Source organism: Oryctolagus cuniculus, chromosome 10 (assembly GCF_051225735.1).
Source record: "Oryctolagus cuniculus isolate XC-2025 breed Fujian yellow rabbit chromosome 10, ASM5122573v1, whole genome shotgun sequence".
In the NCBI taxonomy this organism is placed as follows: Eukaryota; Metazoa; Chordata; class Mammalia; order Lagomorpha; family Leporidae; genus Oryctolagus; species Oryctolagus cuniculus.
The window spans coordinates 108,046,386-108,065,625 of record NC_142876.1 but is presented as its reverse complement, the minus strand read 5'-3'; the positions used below and the strand labels follow the sequence as shown (position 1 = coordinate 108,065,625).

General features: G+C 45.7%; 1 long non-coding RNA gene across 2 annotated transcripts in view; it reads left to right on the top strand.

The window, feature by feature from the left end:
• LOC103349149 (uncharacterized) overlaps window positions 1–19,240 on the top strand; it is a 257,314-nt gene that overhangs the window by 41,608 nt on the left and 196,466 nt on the right. Inside the window, exons 3-4 of one of the 2 annotated variants that reach the window (XR_016214929.1) lie at window positions 14,152–14,279; window positions 16,140–16,838. The exons of the other annotated variant lie outside the window; for it this stretch is intronic. This is a non-coding gene — a long non-coding RNA (uncharacterized LOC103349149). Of the gene's footprint in view, window positions 1–14,151; window positions 14,280–16,139; window positions 16,839–19,240 lie in introns of those variants that run through there. 2 annotated transcript variants of the gene reach the window in all.

The window sequence follows — 19,240 nt, the reverse complement described above, 5'->3', positions numbered from 1 at the left end:
AGGAAGATATACTAGAAGAATTTACAATCCAGAAGTCATTTAAAATTAAACATTAAATAACAAGATCCAATCAACTGAGCACTTAGGAGCTGTGTATTTTTTCTGTATCATATCTTTAGTTTAACTTTTACTTTAAAAAATAAAATTTCTGCCGTTAGAAGGATGTTATTGTTGCATAAATAATAATTGCATGGCTTCATAGGTTACTGATCAGAATTTAAATATTTAATTTGAACTCAGATTATTTATATATAATTATACAGTGTAAAAAGATGTAGGTATACATTAAAAATGATGGCATTTGACAATAACATCATTTACTAAATTTTAATATTACTTGTTGCAACATCATCTTACAGAATAAAAATTATAATCTCAAATTATAATTATTGTGTAAATACCTAGATAGCCTGCTTCTCTCAACATTATTTAATCAGGCCTTCATTTTATTGAAAAGTGAGTATGAATCTATATACTATTAATATGAATTACATTTTATAAATTAATATTGATGGAGGCAGTCAAAAAGCAAAGTAGAATAATGAAAATGAGCTCAGATAGAACATATGTAAAGAGTATGGGTTAGCCTATATGATTGGACTTTTTAAATTTTTTATTTATTTGAGGGAGGGAGGGAGGGAGGGAGAGAGAATGAGAGAGAGCTCGTCCACTGGTTCACTTCCCAAATGCCTGCAGTCCCTGAGTGAGGGCCAGAGTAAGAAGCTGGGAACTCAGTTGAGGTCCCACATGTGGGTGGCAGGCGCTCATTCGAGACCTCACTGCTGCTTCGCAGGGCCTGCGTTAACAGGAAGCTGGAATTGGGGTACTACTAACCCAATAGCTCTGCCTGCGTAGCCACAGGCCTTACCCCGGGGCCTGGAGTCCTGGATTCTGGTCTCCAGTTTGTAACTAATGACTTATGCAGTCTTAGGTCAATGATTTCCCTAACTGTAGGCGAGTTCATGAATCCCCATGTCCCTGCCCTCCTCAAGGAACACCTGTCCAATTGTCAGCAATTCAGTTGACAAGGAGGGAGTGGAAAGGAATTACTTCTTGCTTCCCTGTTGGGAGTTTCCAAAATTATCACCCTTTCACAGGAACGAAATTAGAACCCCAAGTGAGCCGTTAAATTAACACCCCATGAACTGAACTCTGCTTGCTTGCATCGTAAGAGAGTTTACAATTTTAAAGACCATTCTTGGGGAGAAAACTGAAAGGCAGGCTTGTCTGGAACTTTCTACGTTGCTTTCTCTGGTCACCCAACTGATTGGCATACTCCAATATCTTAAACATATTGCCCTGTTCCCTGACCCCACTGCCGGGGCTGGTAATTTGTGGCAGAAGGGGAGGTGACTCTGTGACTAGAGTTACACTCCTACGGGGTACTGGAAGCTGGACCACCACTAAGGACTAAGTGGACTGTGGCCTGGGGCTTTGAAGCAGTGAAAGGCTGAGACATAGGTTCAGAGAGGGATGATCTGGACTGCTTACTCCCTAGGAGTTGCAGCATTGGGATTTAAGTGACTAAAATCATATCCCTTGACCAAAAGGCTTGGGAGTGAATGTAGCTGGGAGTTAATGTGGCCAGCACCAGTTTCAACCTGGTGATAGATGGATCATTGGCTACACTTGGAATTAGGAGACCAGAGCTGCCTTTTTTTTTTTTTTTAAGATTTATTTATTTGAAAGGCAGAGTTACAGAAAGAGAAGGAGAGGGAGAGAGTGAGCGAGCTTCCATCTGCTGGTTCACTCCCCAAAGAGCCACAATGGCCAGGGCTACACCAGATTGGAGCCAGGAGCTTGATCTAGGGCCACCATGTAGGCGAAGGGGCCCAAGCACTTCGGCTGTTTTCCGCCACTTTCCCAGGTGCATTAACAGGGAGCTGGATCAAAAGTGGAGCAGCCAAGACTTGAACCGGCGCCCATATGGCATGTAGGCATCGCAGGTTATATCTTAACCCATTATGCCACAATGCTGACCCCGAAGGCAGAGCTTCTCACCTGCCCCTGGTCTGTTGTTTACCCAGCATGTGAGGCAGAGAAAGTCACTCCCAGCTTTAAAACCATCTGTGCTTCCCATTGTTCTTGGGGTGAGAGTCTAGCATCCATCATCCCGTCTAACTGAGCCAACCTTGCTCAGCCCCATCTTCTGCCCCTGCTCTGTGCTGGGCATCAGCCTGTGACCTTCAGAGTTTGTCTCTGCTCTGCTCCATGCCACAGCTGCCAGCCGTGCAGATAACACTTCCTAGGTGTCTTTGTCTACTGGCTTCTGCTTGGGTTTGCCAAATGAAAGATATAGGGAGATTGCTCCTGTCTCTGGCAGGGGGTTGCGTCTTCATGGATCTGGTTTTCACCTTCTGAACCCCGTGAGCATTGCCTACACCTTATTCTTTCAGCCCTAATTATTGCTCATCTCTGGGTCAGTTTCCTGTTCCCAGTGTGCCCTTCCAGATTTTCTACTACCTATAGTTTCCTGCACCAAACCTGGGGCATGGATTCCATCTTTCTGGATGAATCCTTCTGATGACACACTGGCTCTCTTTTAGTTACTTTAATGGGCCAGGCTACTTGCTCTTTCTGTTGTCCTCTGCCAAGATCTAAAATGCCCTTACCCTTGGATCCAAGAGATCCCTCCCCTCTTGGGCCTGGGCAACCCGAAGCAGCCTGGATTTGGGATTCCTAGAGAGAGGGGGCTCTGTACAAAGCAAGCAAAGCCCTGGAGCTTGAGCCCAAAGCTGCATGAAGCCAAGTGGATTCTACCTTATTAAATTCTGAAAAGTCTCAAAGAAATAGAAGCTTGCACAAAAGGTCACTGCTCATTTTAATCAAACTACATTGCTGTGTGTGGCTGGGCTGTGGCCTTCAGTCAACATTTCCTGCATGGCAGATTTTCCCTTTCCTTGGATAACAGTGATATTCGCTGCAAACATGTAATCAAGCTTGAAATTACCCTGGCATGTTGTTTACTCTTCTTGAGAGTGGTGCTAGGCTCTGAGCAGTGTTTATCCAGCACTGTCATTATTTTTATTAAGTAAACCCTTGCACTTCCAAAGGGTGCTGGAAGCTCTGTAAATCTTTTATTAGCCTTTGTAATTAGTTGGTGCATCTCACAGCCCTGCTGGGAAGTGGGTCACTGTGACAGCCCCCATTGTACCACCAATGTGGAGGCGAGAAGTGGGAAGGAAGCTGGCATATGAGGGCAGGAGGTACAGCTTTTCCTTCCAGGGACTGAGCTTGCCGGAGTTCCGAGGGACCCACATACTGCATAGCGACAGCAACTTTCCAGCACTTGCAAAAGGGATGGGTAGTTCCTCCACACAGAACTGGGCTGAGAATTGTGTTAAAAAATAGGAGGTAAAGGCACACAGAAGCTTCCAGAACACAGTAGGCACTCAATGACACTGGCTCTTCCTGCTCTCTGCTGGCTGCCTCTTCCCTTAATTAATTAATTGATTAATTAATTAAAGCTTAATGTATCCCCCTCAGAGTAGGGGAAGAGGAAAGAAGCAAAGGTAGCTTTAGTTTGAGGAGTGTGTCCAGGAATGTGACCTGTGACCTCTTCTTGGAGAGAATGTATTCAAGTTTTCTTTGTGATCAAGCAGATGATCATTTTCAAACATATTTTTGGGGTGGAAAAAAATCATCTTGAGCTATTAAAGCAGCATTTTGTTAAATCTTTCTTCTACTGCTTATGTTTAGCTCCTTAATGTACCAAATAAAAAAGAGATATTATCAAATGCTCCTTATATTTCTGGGGGTTTTTCTTCTGTGATTTTTTTATGTTTTTCAGTGTAAAGGTCTACAGCTGTTCCATCTCCTTCAAGAATTCTTTGTTTTTTTTTTCCCAAACAATCTAGTTCTTCATTTCATGGTTTAGGCCTTGAATGAAGTTTTATATTGAAATAACATCTTTCTTCGTTGTGTTGTTTACATTAGCTTGTTTTGTATTTGATCATTAAAAATCAACATCCGAGGCTGGAGAGTAAGCCTCCGCCTGCAATGCTGGCATCCCACATGAGCACTGGTTCAAATCTCAGTTACTCCACTTCTAATCTAGCTCCCTGCTAATGCTCCTGGGAAAGCAGTGGAAGATGGCCCAAGTCCTTGGGCCCCTGCACCTACGTGGAAGACACAGTTAAAGCTCCTGGCTCCTGGCTTCAGCCTGGCCCAGCCCCAGCTATTGCAGTCATTTGGAGAATGAACCAGTGGATGGAAGATCAATCAATCGATCGATCTATATCTGTTTATCTATCTATCTATCTATCTATCTATCTATCTATCTATCTCTATCTCTGCCTTTCACATAAATAAGTAAATCCTTTTTTAAAAAATTCAACATCCAAATCGCTATCCGTTATTTACTTTTAGGTATGCTATTATAATCTTTGTATAGATACAAATTCCGTTTGTTTGGTTTTTGTTTACCTGTGGGGTCTTTGTTTTTTAACAAGGAGAATTGAACACATCTATGATCACTGAATTGTAGATCGGGTTTTCGTTCCTTCCTTCATTCATGTTTTCTATTTGCTGCGTGTTGTCCTGATTCAGTTTCTTGTTTTTGTTTTTTCTGGCCTAACTACTCCCAAAACCACCCCCATTAACTTTTATCTCTTAAGGTTCTTTATTTTGCTAGTGAATCCATTCCTATCTTGTCTTAAAGGATGTTTTAGCATAGCCTTCTCACTGATACATGAGATTAAATAATACCCCTTCTGTCCCCAACAAGGCATCTGACCAGCACCGTCTCCACCTATCACTGTGAAAGAGACTTCGAACAATTTCCTGCTTCTTACTTCCTTGCGCCTTCAACGTCTAGTCCTGCTGAAAGCAGCTTATAATCATAAACGATGAACCTTTAGTTTTCATCTCCATGTATTTCAAAAACTCCACATCCACACTTTGTCCTTCCTTGCTGTAGTATCAACTTCCGTTTAAATATTTTTTTTTCGAAAGTAGGTTAACTCATTGTCTTATAATTTCGGTTTTGCTTAAGCGTTGTTTTTTTTTTTAATCTGAGCCTTACCTTGGGTTTTCCAGAATGCGCAGCCTGAGACCAAGGCTTCCTGGAGATGCGGTCCAGGGCCCCAGGAGGACACCAGGGCAGTGAGGCAGGGAAGCAGCCAGCACAGGGGCATTAATGCTGGGTTGTCACAACCACAGCGGGCGGTTGCTGTATCCTGGAGTCAGCTGTGAATCCTGTCTCAGAACGATCTTTTTGGGGGTTGAAAGGCGAGAAAGATTTATCCACCACCCCAAGACCCCCACTGGTCAAAGGTTTGCCTTATAAAGTGTTAATTTCCTTGCATTTTCAGGTTGCACATACCCAAGAAATGAGCACTTTCCCACAGTGGCTCTTGCCTGGGACTTCACAGAGAAGCCCAAGGGCATGAAGTAAGAAGCACAGGGCATGAGCCTGAGGCAAGATCCTGACAGGTTGCACCTGCAGGAAGCTGGTTAACTCTTGTATGGAATTGCCCACCACAGCTAAAGTTTGAACCACATAGGTGAAACAGAGACACTCAAGAGCAGTGTATGGAGGGTGTTTGCTGCAAGTGTGGTGCCTGCAAATCTTATGCAATAAAATAATACTCAAAAATTTAGAGGAGAAGGCATTTGGCCTGATAATTAAGTTGCCTCTTGGGACACACAACCCATATCAGAATGCCAGAGTTTGAGTCCTGCTCTAGTCCCTATTTCAGCTTCCCACCGATGCAAACTTTGGAAGGAGCAGGTAATGGCTTAAGAATTTGGGTATCTGCCACCTGCATGAAAGATCTGAAATGAGTTTCTGGCTCCCAGGTTTGGCCTGATCTAGCCCCAGCTGTTGTAGGCATCTTGAGAGTGAACCATAACCAGCAGATAGAACCTGTCTCTCTGCAACCTCCCTCTGATAAGTAAATAAAAAATTTTAGGAAGAAAAAAAAGTAAGGAATTCTCCTTACCTCAGTTGTTCTAGTCCCCACAACTACCTTCTAGAAATAATTTTCGTCCTTGAGCCATTATCGCCTGATGTTAACCTACATTTTCCTAAGTATTTTGTCACCAATTTTCAGAATCCATTGATTTCTTATTAAAATGATATAAAATTTTATCTTAATGTCACCAAACTCACCTCCCTGTTCTTATTTTTCTAAAAACTTTGACAAACTAGTTTTTGTGCAATATATTCAACTCTTACATTATTGTAGCTGTGTAAAAATGTTCATTTCAGTGGCAAGGAGAGGATTATACTTTTTTCTTCTATAACTTTTAAATTCTCCTGAAATCAATGGTCACTTGGATTGAGTCATCCCCCTGGTTTTAAGTACCTATATTATTTTCCTACATGCTGCATCTAATCTACCAAATGCTTTCCTGTGTTTTCTGTTGAAACTCTGCATCATATCAGGGAGTCTTTGAACAAAGAGCTCCCTTTATTCCCTTTCTTTTTTTTTTTTTTATTTGACAGATAGAGTTAGAGAGAGAGAGAGAGAGAGAGAGAAAGGTCTTCCTTCTGTTGGTTCACTCCCCAAATGGCCACTACAGCCAGCACTGCACCGATCTGAAACCAGGAACCAGGTGCTCCTTCCTGGTCTCGCATGCGGGTGCAGGCGCCCAAGCACTTGGGCCATTCTCCACTGCCAGAGAAGAGAGCTGGACTGGAAGAGGGGCAGCTGGGACTAGAACCAGCACCCATATGGGATGCCGGTGCTGCATGCAGAGGATTAACCAAGTGAGCCACGGTGCTGGCCCCTCTTTATTCCTTTTTTTTTTTTTTTTTTTTGACAGGCAGAGTGGACAGTGAGAGAGAGAGAGACAGGGAGAAAGGTCTTCCTTTACCGTTGGTTCACCCTCCAATGGCCGCCGCGGCCTGTGCTGCTGCCGGCGCACCACAGCTGATCCGAAGCCAGGAGGCAGGTGCTTCTCCTGGTCTCCCAAGTGGGTGCAGGGCCCAAGCACTTGGGTCATCCTCCACTGCACTCCTGGGCCACAGCAGAGAGCTGGCCTGGAAGAGGGGCAACCGGGACAGAATCCAGTGCCCCAACTGGGACTAGAACCAGGGTGCCGGCGCCGCAGGCAGAGGATTAGCCTTGCCGGCCCCTTTATTCCCTTTCAAAATCTCCTTTGGAACCTTCATTTATCTCCAGTGTGGGAAAGGTGGCTCCCTGGAGCTGCCACAGACTGAACCAGCGATTTGTCCTGTGTTCTTCTGCATTGGATTCTGTTCATGCACCCCACATCTTCCCTTCTCTTAGTTTATTCCCTTAATTTGCTGGAGTACATTCAGCAGCATCTTTCTCACGCAGAGGTGCCTTATAGGTTCTCAGTCCATATCTTCATTTTCCTACACACTTCTAGTATTCTAGGCTGCACTTTATGTAGTTTTTTTTTTCCAGTGTTGATCTTAGGAAGACCCATCCATGCCATCCTGACCTTTAGTCTTCTTTTTTCTCTCTAGAAGAGTTTATAAATTTGCCTTTAATGCTCTGAAATTTCATGATTCTGTGTTGGAAAGAATACTTGTTCATTCATTACATCAAGTCCTCTCTTGGTCTTTTCAATGAGGAACCTTATCTTTCCACTTTTTTTTAAAAAAAGTATTTATTTATTTATTTATTTATTTATTTGAAAGGCAGAGTTACACAGAGAGAAAAGGAGAGGAGGAGGAGAGGTGAAGGGGACTTCCATCCGCTGATTGACTTTGACTTCCCAGTTGGCCGCAACAGACAGAGCTGTGCCAATCTGAAGTCAGGAGCCAGGAGCTTCTTCCAGGTCTCCCACATGGGTGCAGGGGACCAAAGTCTTGGGCCATCTTATACTGCTTTCCCCAGCCATAGCAGAGAGCTAGATGGGAAGTGGAGCAGCCAGGACTCAAATCAGTGCACATTTGGGATGCTGGCATGGCAGGCGGTGGCTTTACCCACTGCGCCACAGCACCAGCCCCTCTTTTCACTTTTTTAGCATTTACTTTCAACCCTTGTCTCTTTGATTTTGTTGTCTGAAATTTGTTCTTTAACTCTTTTATCTTTTTTTCCCCAATATTGCTCATCTCTTCATAACTTGTTCTACCCTTGTTTTCTAGATGCAACGTGTTCTTTAAATTCTTCGCTTACCCAGCTTCTATAATAGACAATTGAAGGGCACTTTGTAAATATTAGTTAAATAAATGAATTTCTCTGGAGACAAAATTATTATTTTAATTATTTTTGGGTTTTCTTCTCTTCCTGGCATTATTTTTGAACTCTGGATTCCATTCAATGGGAGTTTTGTTGGATGTCACTCTTCATGTACAAAGTTGAGCTGCTTCAAATTTGCTTTGGCTGAAACAACAGAAAAGTACCCTTAGTTATTTAACTGCACAGGGTCTGTGCCTGTCGCAGAGCAGAGTGGCTGCAGGCCTCGCATCCCCTTAAGGAAGGCGTTACACCCAGGCCCCTTCTGTCTACCAGCTGCACCACATAGGCTTTTGTCTGAAGGCTCTAAGGTGGCCACTTTTCTCCATGCATCCACACTGCAGTTAGACAGAAAACAGAAAGAGTGGACGCAGTTGAGTGTGTACTCTCGATAAGGCTTTTCTAAAAGCCCTCAACGTGAAGGGAAATACAATTTCGTATCTCGCTCCTAATGAGTGTGCCCTTTGCAACCCCACCTGCAAGGGCATCTGTGTAGGGGAGTGGGGTTCCTTTGCAGTCCAGACAGAACCAGTGCTGTCTCCACGTGAGTGACTGGGGAATAAATATCAGCACCCAGCGTTGTCTCGTGATCGAATGCTGTCGGTAAATATAGAAAAACGAGACCGCTCATGGGTGCAGTTGTCAACTGGGGGGCTGCTTTGTAGGATGAGCTGGGGATCTGGTGATTCCAACAAAGTCTGCAAAATGTCCACAAGCTGCTGCCAGATCTTAGTACCCTCACGGTGGCTTTTACTCTCGGTAGATGTGGTATGGAAGTTTGATTTTATTTTTCCATGTTTTTAAAAGATTTATTTTTGAAAAGCAGAGTGAAAGAGATTTTTTTTCTTCTGCTGCTGTCACTCCCCAGATGCCTGTAACAACCAGAGTGTGGTCCAGCCGGAGACTCCATCCTGGTCTCCCACATGGGTGGCAGGGGTCTAAGTACTTAGGTCATCTTCCACTACCCTCTCAGTTGTGTTAGAAGGACAACGGATTGAGGGGCCGGCGCTGTGGTGTAGCGGGTAAAGCCGCCGCCTGCAGTGCCAGCATCACATATGGGCACGGGTTTGAGTCCCGGCAGCTCCATTTCTGATCCAGCTCTCTGCTATTGCCTGGGAAAGTAATGGAAGATGACCCAAGTTTTTGGACCCCTGCACCTGCACTGGAAGACCCAGCTCTGGCTGTTGTGTCCAGTTGGAGAGCGAGTCAGTGATTGGAAGATCTCTCTCTCTCTCTCTCTCTCCCCCCCCTCCCTCTCCCTCTCTCTCCCCCCCCTCCCTCTCCCTCTCCCTCTCCCTCTCCCTCTCTCCCTCCCTCCCTCCCTCCCTCTCCCTCTCTCCCCCTCCCCTCCCCCTCCCTCCCTCTGTGCTTCTCCTTTTCTCTCTCTGTAACTATGACTTCCAAATAAATAAATAAATCTTAAAAAAAAAAAAAAAGGAAGTGGATTGAAAGTAGAATAGGCAGGACTTGAACCAACACTCTGATAGGTGTGCTCCCTGAGAACACAAGTAATTTTTATGTGTTTAAAATATTAAATTTGAGAATATATTGAATATTCACAAATATTGAGATGTATGACTCATGATGTGCATATTCAATATGAATAATATGCTTCAATAGATGAACAAATATATGAATCATCTAAAGTTATCTTAAATCTTCTAATTCAATCTAGATTTGTGATCTAAAATGAATACTGAGTACACATTTTCAATTTCAGTGTAAGGCTTCCATTTATAGTTAATTAAATACTAGCATTATAAATACCTAAAATCCCACATATAAAAGATCCTCTTTCAACAAAAAATATCCATACAATGATTTCATTCTGTTAAGTCTTTCTATCCTAAATTCTAAATCCTGGGACTGGCATTGTGTGTGGCACATGGGTTAAGCCACAGCTTACACACCTGCGTCTCATATCGGAGCACTGGTTCCAGGCCTGGTGGCTCTGCTTCTAATCAGCTCCCTGCGAAGGCCCCTGGGAAAGCAGCAGGAGATGGCCTGGGAAACTTGGGCCCCTGCCACCCATGTGGGAGACCCAGTTGGAGTTCCTGGCTCTGGCTGCAGCCTGACCCAACCCCAGCGATTGCAACAATTTGGGTAATGAATCAGCAAAAGGAAGATCTCTCCCCTCTCCCTCTTTCCCCTCTCCCTCTTTCCCCTCTCCCTCTTTCCCTCCCACTCTGTCACTCTGCCTTTCAGAAAAATCAATAAATAAAATTTTTAGGAAAAACATTCTAAATCCCGTTGTGATTTAAACATGCCTACCACTCAAGCTAAATTCTGCCCAGGTAGCGGGTTGCTTCCTGTTAGAGATTTTTTTCAAGAGATGAGACCTAAGCCATACTAACCCAAAATAACACTTCCCTCCACTGTCACTGTCACACTGAGCCTCTCCTTAGTAGGTTGAATCATTTGAAATGAACATTTTTATAGTGTGAAAGATGTTCCAATATTGGTTCATAATGAAGACACTTACATCATTGGTTTCAAAAAACACAAAAGAGGCAGTGTTTTATTCCCACAGCTTTACCTAATTCTCTAGGCTACATAGTTCTTTATAAGTCTCTAAAATGACGCTACTCTGAAATGACTGACATTGTGGTGCAGTGGGTTAAGCTGCCGCTTACGACGCTGGCACCCCATATCAGAGTGTCATTTCAAGTCTCAGCTGATCCACTGTTCATCCAGCTCCCTGCTAATGAACCTGGGAAGGCAGGAGAAGATGGTCCAATAACGAGGTACCTGCAGCCTAGGTGGGAGGCCTGAATGGAGTTTTGGCTGCTGGCTTTGGCCTGGCCCAGACCTGACTATTGGTGGCCATTTGGGCAGTGAAACAGTAGATGGAAGATCTATTTCTGTCTATCTCTGTTTACACCTTGGGTTTCCAATAAATACATAAATCTTTGAAAATAAAAGAAAATGACAGTCTTCATGAAGGTCATTTTCAGAAGGTCATTTTACTTTCTTCCCTGACCAGTGTCAAATAATAGCTTATAACAGGTATATGCTAGTATCGCTTCTTAATTGGTGCGATGAATGTGTTGTAATATCCACGTGATAGCAAGGTAAGTAATGGGATCCAGCAACAATAGTTGCTATCCTACTCACCTTCACCTTGGTTCTGTCTGGGGAAGTTTATCCCCACCAGAGTTGAGTGCTTCAGTCTCTTTCCAGGGTGAGTAGCCTTGACCGCAAGCCTTCCACAGAGTGTTGAGAAGGATGGGCTGGCCGGTGCCGCAGCTCACTAGGCTAATTCTCCACCTGCAGCGCCAGCACCCTGGGTTCTAGTCCCGGTCAGGGCGCTGGATTCTGCCCCGGTTGCCCCTCTTCCAGGCCAGCTCTCTGCTGTGGCCCAGGAGTGCAGTGGAGGATGGCCCAAGTGCTTGGGCCCTGCACCCCATGGGAGACCAGGAGAAGCACCTGGCTCCTGCCATCGGATCAGCGCGGTGCGCCGGCCACAGCCCACCGGCTGTGGCGGCCATTGGAGGGTGAACCAACGGCAAAGGAAGACCTTTCTCTCTGTCTCTCTCACTGTCTACTCTGCCTGTCAAAAAAAAATTTAAAAAAAAAAAGAGAAGGATGGGTTTTCACTGGATCCCCATCCATGAAGCTTCAGCCATCACCTCCCGCCCCTGACTGTGTCTGGTGTCCTCTGCATTCTAAGGATAACCTACCAGGCTCTCCCTGTGATGAGGCAGTCTACCTACAGTGATGGAGGGATGGAGGAGAGGACAGCTGATCAGACATCTCCAGCGAGCTCCACGTGCTGCCCTGCCCTTCGCATCCCTGGAGCTTTGGAGCCCAAGTTCTGTTGAGTGAGTGGGCTCTACCATGCTCCACCCACTTTTTTATTTCAAAACATCTATTGAACTCTCTCATCTGTTGCTGGTTCTTCTATCCCGTTGACCTCGAAGACTTTTCGAAGGTCTTTTGCATTGCTCTCAGTGGAGTCACAGGACAGAGACATAGTAAATGCATGACTAACTTTACCTGGAATCCCATCTGTTCAGATTCTACTCTATATTGGAAGAGGCTTTGCTTGTTGCTGCTTCTAATCTCCTCCATGTTTTTGAGCTTGTTTGATTTTCATTTGGTGTACTCAATGATCACATGAATCCACCTTAGATAACTAGGTTACTGCACTTCCTGAGTCCCTGTATCTCTCAAAAATGTGTTTCTTCTGCTCTTGACATGGTAATTCTATTGAATATATGCTCATCTTAAAAAGAAAATAAAGGTGAGCAGAGAAGCAAGATTTATTTAAAGCAAAAGTACACACTCAGGAAATAATACGGGCAAACTCCAGGGAGAAAGAGCTGCTATGCTCATCTTTTATTAATTTTTGGTGAAGGAGCTTATAAGAGTCTCTCTCTTTCCTTAGAATGGATAAATACATGTCTCTGGACTTGTTTTATTTGGTCATTATTTGTGCTTGTTTTTTATTAAATCTGCTTTCTAATCAATGAGACTTTAAAGATCTGAGTCAACTCAGGGAAGTTTTCTTCTATTATTTCCTGATTATTCCATCTCCACATCCTTACATAGCTTCTGTTTCTTGTTAGATTTCTTGTATTTGCCTGCCTTTTGTTTTATATTTTCCATTCATCCCTCACTTTCCTTGTATTGTTTGGTGCACTAAAATATTTTTTCCTTTTGATCTTTAAAACCAGTTACTAAATGTTCAGGAATGATGTGCATTAGCCTGGTTGGGTTGCCTTAACAAGATACCATAGGCTAGGTGGCTTGAGGAACAGCAGAACAGACGTGGTCTCTCACAACCCAGGAAGGCATTCAGGGTTGGCTTCAGGGGATGCTTCTCTTCCTGCCTTGCAGGTGGCTGCCTCCGAGTTGTGTCTTCACATGGCCTTTTCTCCATGCAGGTGGAAAGGGGGGGGGGAGAGGGAGAGGGAGAGGGAGGTTGCAGTTGCTCTCTCTCTTCTTATAAAGACACTAGTCATGGTGGATTAGGTCCCCATGCTTATGACCTAAGTTAATCTTAATGACCTCCAAAACAATCACTTTGGTGATTAGGGCTCTAACATACCAGTGGGATGGGGGAAGGACACTTAATTCAGTCCTTAGCAGATGGTTATCACTTAGTATCTTCATGAAAGCTTTCAATTCAGAACTGATGTGCTTTAGTTGCAGGTCTTTGGTATTCAGTAATTTTCTCCCTCTAGCAGTACTCACCACTCCTTGGACAAAGTTATGTTTCTTCAGGCTCCTTTGAATAGTTTGCCTCAGTAGGAGCCACTGGTTATGATGGAGTGCTCTATGGTTGAACTTTATTTACTTGCTACCCTTGCATGGGGGCCCTTAAGAGACATTTGAGGTCAGGCTGCAGAAGACCACAGGAGGTGAAAGATCCTACAGAGCTGTATCAGTGCCTCAACAGGAAGCGAGCTGGCAAAATGGGAGCTACCTGCAGCAGTGCAGGAAAATGGTTATCTGTCTCAGATTTCTCTTTCTGGTACCAGCAAGGAGGGCAAAATCCATCTCTCATCACAGAGCCTGGGAAAACCTCATGAGTGCAGCGCCCCCTCCAGGTCTCCCAGGATGCCCAAGATTAAGCAGCATGAAGGGAAGGACTCTAACCCAGTGCAGTGCCTGCACTCTCCTCTGGAAGTGGGTCTCCTGCTTCAGGGATATTGCCTAGTATCTTGCCCCATAGCTAAGGCCCTTTGCCCAAGCCAGGCCATGCTGTTTCCTCGACATACAAAGCTCTGTTCTTTACTTCTCCCATAGACCTTGTAGCTGCCTTAAGACTATGATTCTGATAGCAATTTTCTCCTTTCCTAGAGGGTAAGGGGCACTTTATCTTTAAACCTGGATCGCTTGATGACTTCTAGAATAAATGATATGGATAAATAATTTTTAAAAGAAGGAAAACATGAGAAACATTTGAATTTCCATACAGAAAAAAAAGGTTAAAGATGCATATCTTGGTGCAACTCTGTTACCTCTAATCCTTCCTTGTAACATCCACCTGAAGGACATTGTGACCTGGAGACCACAGCCCCAGAAAACCAACCACAAGGCTGCAAAGGCTCTTACACTTACGTAGCCAAACCTCACAGCCATGAGACGTCCCAGAGAGTGCAGGCTTCCCCAGACAAGCAGGTGAGTCAAGTACTGCCATACATGTGTGTGAGTGCACATGCATACATTTGTGTGTTTAGCTTGTTTGAGGAGACCTGGGAGATGTCTGAAAGCAAACACTGAGACTGATACTGTTCGGCTTCCTCATGGTTCTCTGCATGATTGATGCTCATATTTTTCTAAAATGAGCATGTAAGACATTAGAAAAGAAAGAAAAACGCCGGCGCCGTGGCTCAATAGGCTAATCCTCCACCTTGCGGCGCCGGCACACCGGGTTCTAGTCCCGGTTGGGGCGCCGGATTCTGTCCCGGTTGCCCCTCTTCCAGGCCAGCTCTCTGCTATGGCCAGGGAGTGCAGTGGAGGATGGCCCAGGTGCTTGGGCCCTGCACCCCATGGGAGACCAGGAAAAGCACCTGGCTCCTGGCTCCTGCCAGGATCAGCGCGGTGCGCCGGCTGCAGCGGCGGCCATTGGAGGGTGAACCAACGGCAAAAGGAAGACCTTTCTCTCTCTGTCTCTCTCTCTCACTGTCCACTCTGCCTGTCAAAAAAAAAAAAAAAAAAAAAAAAAAAAAAAAAAAAAGAAAAGAAAAGAAAGAAAAACAACATGACCTCCTCTAGGTGAACCTCTCGAGGGTGCATAAGGTCAACTTTTTGTAGGCCTAGTTTTTTGGAAATTATGTGCAATTATTGTTGGTAAAATCATTGTCATCTTTCTAACATGAATCTTCCACTGCACCACTCTGGAAGGAGTGGCGGTCAATGTCGCATGTCCATAGAATGACTTGGTCCTGAATGCTTTTAGGTATTTGCATGGATTTGAAATCTTTTACAAATGCAGAATTGTTCAAGGGTGAAAAATAAATTAGCGAGAGAAGGATTTACTTATACAGGGAGCTGTACAAGTATAAGAAAATACCAATAAATGCATTTCCCAGATGATGAGATCCTGATCGGAAAACACAGGTGCACAAGAAACTAGAGTGTGGTCCCTGGACTCCCAGCCGCTCAAGCCACACTGATGTCTCCAGTTCTTTATCTGCTGCTTGGAGAGATGGAGACGCCCTGTGAATAGCTGGACAGAAAAATGGAGACAATTGACATTAGCATAAACTAGACAGTGGCAGCTCGGTCATTGTGGTTCCCCACATGAAATGTTGTAGACAGGAGTGGTGGCTGGGACAAGAAGAGGTGGTCAGATGTCACATACATTCTATCTGTAAGTCCTAGAGATGTGCTGCGGTAACCTTTGAAAACAGTCGTATCCAAGCCCAGCCCTAGAAAGTCTGGGTTGCAGACTGGGCATCAACTTGTTTTAATGCCCACAGGTCAATGGAATGTATAGGTCGGGCTGATGACCACTACTTTAAGTGTTGTCATCTGAGAAGGAAATTCAAGCAACTGCCAAAGGCATGAAGAATGACATGGCAAAACAGAGCCAAATACTATAGTGCTGTGGGATGTGGGATCAAGAATGGCAAAGGCACGTTTGAGAAGCAGTGTTGTGAGGCTCAGAACTGATCTCTGGGCTTGGGGTCAGGGTAAATCCCAAGCATTTCTACTTAAAACCACTTTCCCAGTGATTCGCTTATGATCTCCCATCATGAGCCCCTCCTCTCTCAAACCCTCACCCCTAAACCCAACCCAGCCCAGTTACCAGTGCTACAACCAATCATATCCCTGACATGGCCAAGTTTGTGATGTGCCTTCAAAACTCAAAGTTAAGAGCGGAGAAGGATCAGACAGACAATATACAGAAAGGATAAAGAATTGATATTGGGTACAAGAATGACTTTCCTAGAGCAGGAAATGGGGGCAACAGTTAAATTTATCAATAAAGACGAATTTCCCAAGTTCTCACATTGCGAGTCCTGACATTCACAGAGTTCATGGGGCAGGCGACTCCTCTGAGCTGTCCAGATCACCAGCATCCTTCTACCAAGCGCCTTCGCAGGACGCGGAAGCCATCCGATCCGGACTCCGTTGCAGGTCTCGCCTCCCGCACTCTACGGCACAGTCACACAGAACGTGATGCCTGCAAATGTAGCATCTGCGTTTGCACTTCCGCGTGTGCAAAAAGGCAGCTGCCTCAGCTTCAGGCACCTTGCCCTCCCTGGCCTGGCCTGGAGCGGGTACTCGGCCTTCGAGGCCTGCTCGTGATGGGTCCTCTGAGAACGCCCTTCCCGCTAGGTTAAGTCTCGAACTCACCTTGCTGTCCTGACCTCTCCCCACTGTATAATCAGTGTTACTGGCTCTGCTAGACTAGAAGTCTCTCTAAAGGGCAGGGAACACCGTCCCCTCCAATACGCCCACCACCTAGCAAGATTCCAGACCCAGTTCAGCAGTCCCTGCTTCCTACATTGGCAGTTTAACTCCTTTTCATTTTCCCTGCTTGTTTCCAGAACAGGCCTTGGTCTTGTTCCCTGGAGAACAATGATCGTTGGGTCATCTGTCAGTGACGTCTGCTCAGGAACTGCTTCCTAGACAGCTGCCCGTTCTGTGGAGTGACTCAGGCCTTCAACGGAGCCAGCTGTCTGGGTCCCCAGGTCTGAGCTGTCAGCCTGAGTGCTCTGGCGTCTACAGCTTGTGGGTCTATAAAAAACCAACTCGGATGGGTCTCGCAGTCTTGCATGTGAGTCCGCCATGCAGAGTTTGCTTCCTGCCTGTCCTGCAGAGGTAATGAGGAACACAGTTGCTGAAGTGGCACGGAGGAAAGACAAAGGCCACACAAATGTTTGACAAATGGATACATGGATGAACAATTCTAAAAAGATTGTATAAGCCACCCCTGTTCTCCTGGGCCTCTCCCAAGAATCGTGCCATAGATTTTTACCAAGTGTTTAAGAAATGCTTCCCTGTCCGGGGAAAGCTTCCCTACATAGAATTGCTTTCAACACTGTAAGGATGGGCTCTGCCCAAGTTTCAGGACTTGCTGCTCTTAGGCAGAGCCAGCCTCCCAGAGCGCTGTGGAGTCTGGTGAGGCTGGGTTCCCTGCGCTCTCTGCCTCACGGTTTAGATCCCATAACCAACCATGCCGTCGAGTGTTGCTGTCCTCAGCCTACAAATGGGGAAACTGGATCTCGGCTTCCACCCAGAGTCCTGTTGTCCCTCGATGATGACAGGATGAGCACCCAGAGCCTGGGACTCCACATCGTGGGCTGCTTCTCGCATCCCAGGCTGCTTCCACCACTGGTGATGATGAAGCAGAGAGGGAGAGGCCACAGACCGCAGCTCTGCCATCTGCTACGCTCCTTGGTGGCTGTCCTGTGTTCCGACACACAGGCTGTGGCTTGGAGCTCAGAGAGCCTTCCCATTTTCCTCATTTCACATGGGTAGAACACGAAGGGCAAAAAAATCTAAGGCCACAGCTCAGGGTGCAACACGGCCTTAGAGAACTGGTTCCAATCCATAGCTTCAGAAATTAAACCCTTCTGATCTAAAACTTAGCTTCTGACCTGTGACAACGAGAGTAAATAAGCGAGGTCAGACAATACAAGCACTGCCCAGAGTCACGGAAGCCAAGCCTAGCATTTTAGCAATTAGGGATACTTGTCCATGAAGCACTTAAAAATCCATTTAGACTGTCCAAGTCGGTTCAAGCTCTTTAATCTTGGATAAAGTAAACAAGACTGTTTTTAAGTTGGCTTTTTTTTTCTATTTTAAAGCATGAGTATTGGGAGAGAAAAAAATAAGACATTCAAGGCCAGCCCTTTGGACCCCAGTAATGTGTGACAGCTGCACACTGGTCAGACCTTTCAGTAATATTTTCAATCAGCCGACGCCAGCTCACCCTTTCACAGACTGGAAACAGCACCTCTCCTTGAAATACGCTTGTCATTTGCAGGTGAAAAATGCCCTAGGGGCAGTGCCCTGCAGTATTATTCTGCACCCCAAAAAGCATAGCTCTCAGCCCACGGGATCTCAGCACATGGCTGGTCATCAGAAGCAACAGGCTTCCCAAAGGGTGAGCAAAACTCAGCACTGCCCATAGGCACCAACTCTCCAGGCAAACCAGCCCCTTCCCTGTCTGGAAGCTCCAGGCTCCTCCTCGCCTGCGTGGTCTGCCCGTGTCTCTTCTACGTTCAGGGCACATTTCTGTCCTCTGCCTTCCCCCCATCTCGGCTGGAGGGACGTTTCAGAGCAACTCGCCCTGACCTCCTTGGCGCTCCCCTCGCTTCTTTTTTTGCTACCGGTCTCTTGGCAGTGAGTCCTGGAAGACATGGGCTGCTACATATTTCTCTGTGTTTATTTGCTCAATGTCTGTTTTCTCCACCAAACTCGACACAGGCAGGGACAAGTGCCTTATTCACTGCTGCGGCCCCGGTGGCTAGCACAAACCTGCCAGTGTGGGTACTGAGTGGAGCTGAATAACTTAACACATCTTGAGTTATTGTCCCTTTCAGTGTAAGATCTTAAAGAATAACATGCCCTTTTCACCAACACGGCTCAGCCGACCCATTACTCATCGAAGGCCACAAAAGTCCAAGTTCAGTGGGTGTGACCCTCTGGAGTGTGGCTTGTGGGGCCAGAGGAGAAGCACCGTGGGGTTTCTCTCTGAACAATGTGCACCTTCAATAGAATTCCTGAGAGTCGGATGTGGAGTGCGGCCAGGAGGTAGAGAGCAGTGTGCATTTCCTGTTGAGTGAAGCTGTAGTCGCCCCTTCGCTCCTTCCGGTTCTTGCACAACTGGCAATAGTTCTTCTCCTACATGGGAAAGTCCTGGTCACATTCCCCAGCTAGGTGGGTTCCCAAGAGGATAGCAGGCAGCCAGTGTGTGTGTGTCTGTGTGTGTGTCTGTGTGTCTGTGTGTGCGTGCACGTGCAGACAGGGGTGGCGCTGTTAGGTGATAGTGTGCTGAACTTTGCACCCCCTAGAGACCAAACACTTCAAGGCTGTTTGGAGACCCAGGAATTCAAACAAAGCATTTAATCTTGAGGCCTCGACACTTCCTACTCAAGTTAGAAAAATGCCACCCAGGCACCTCA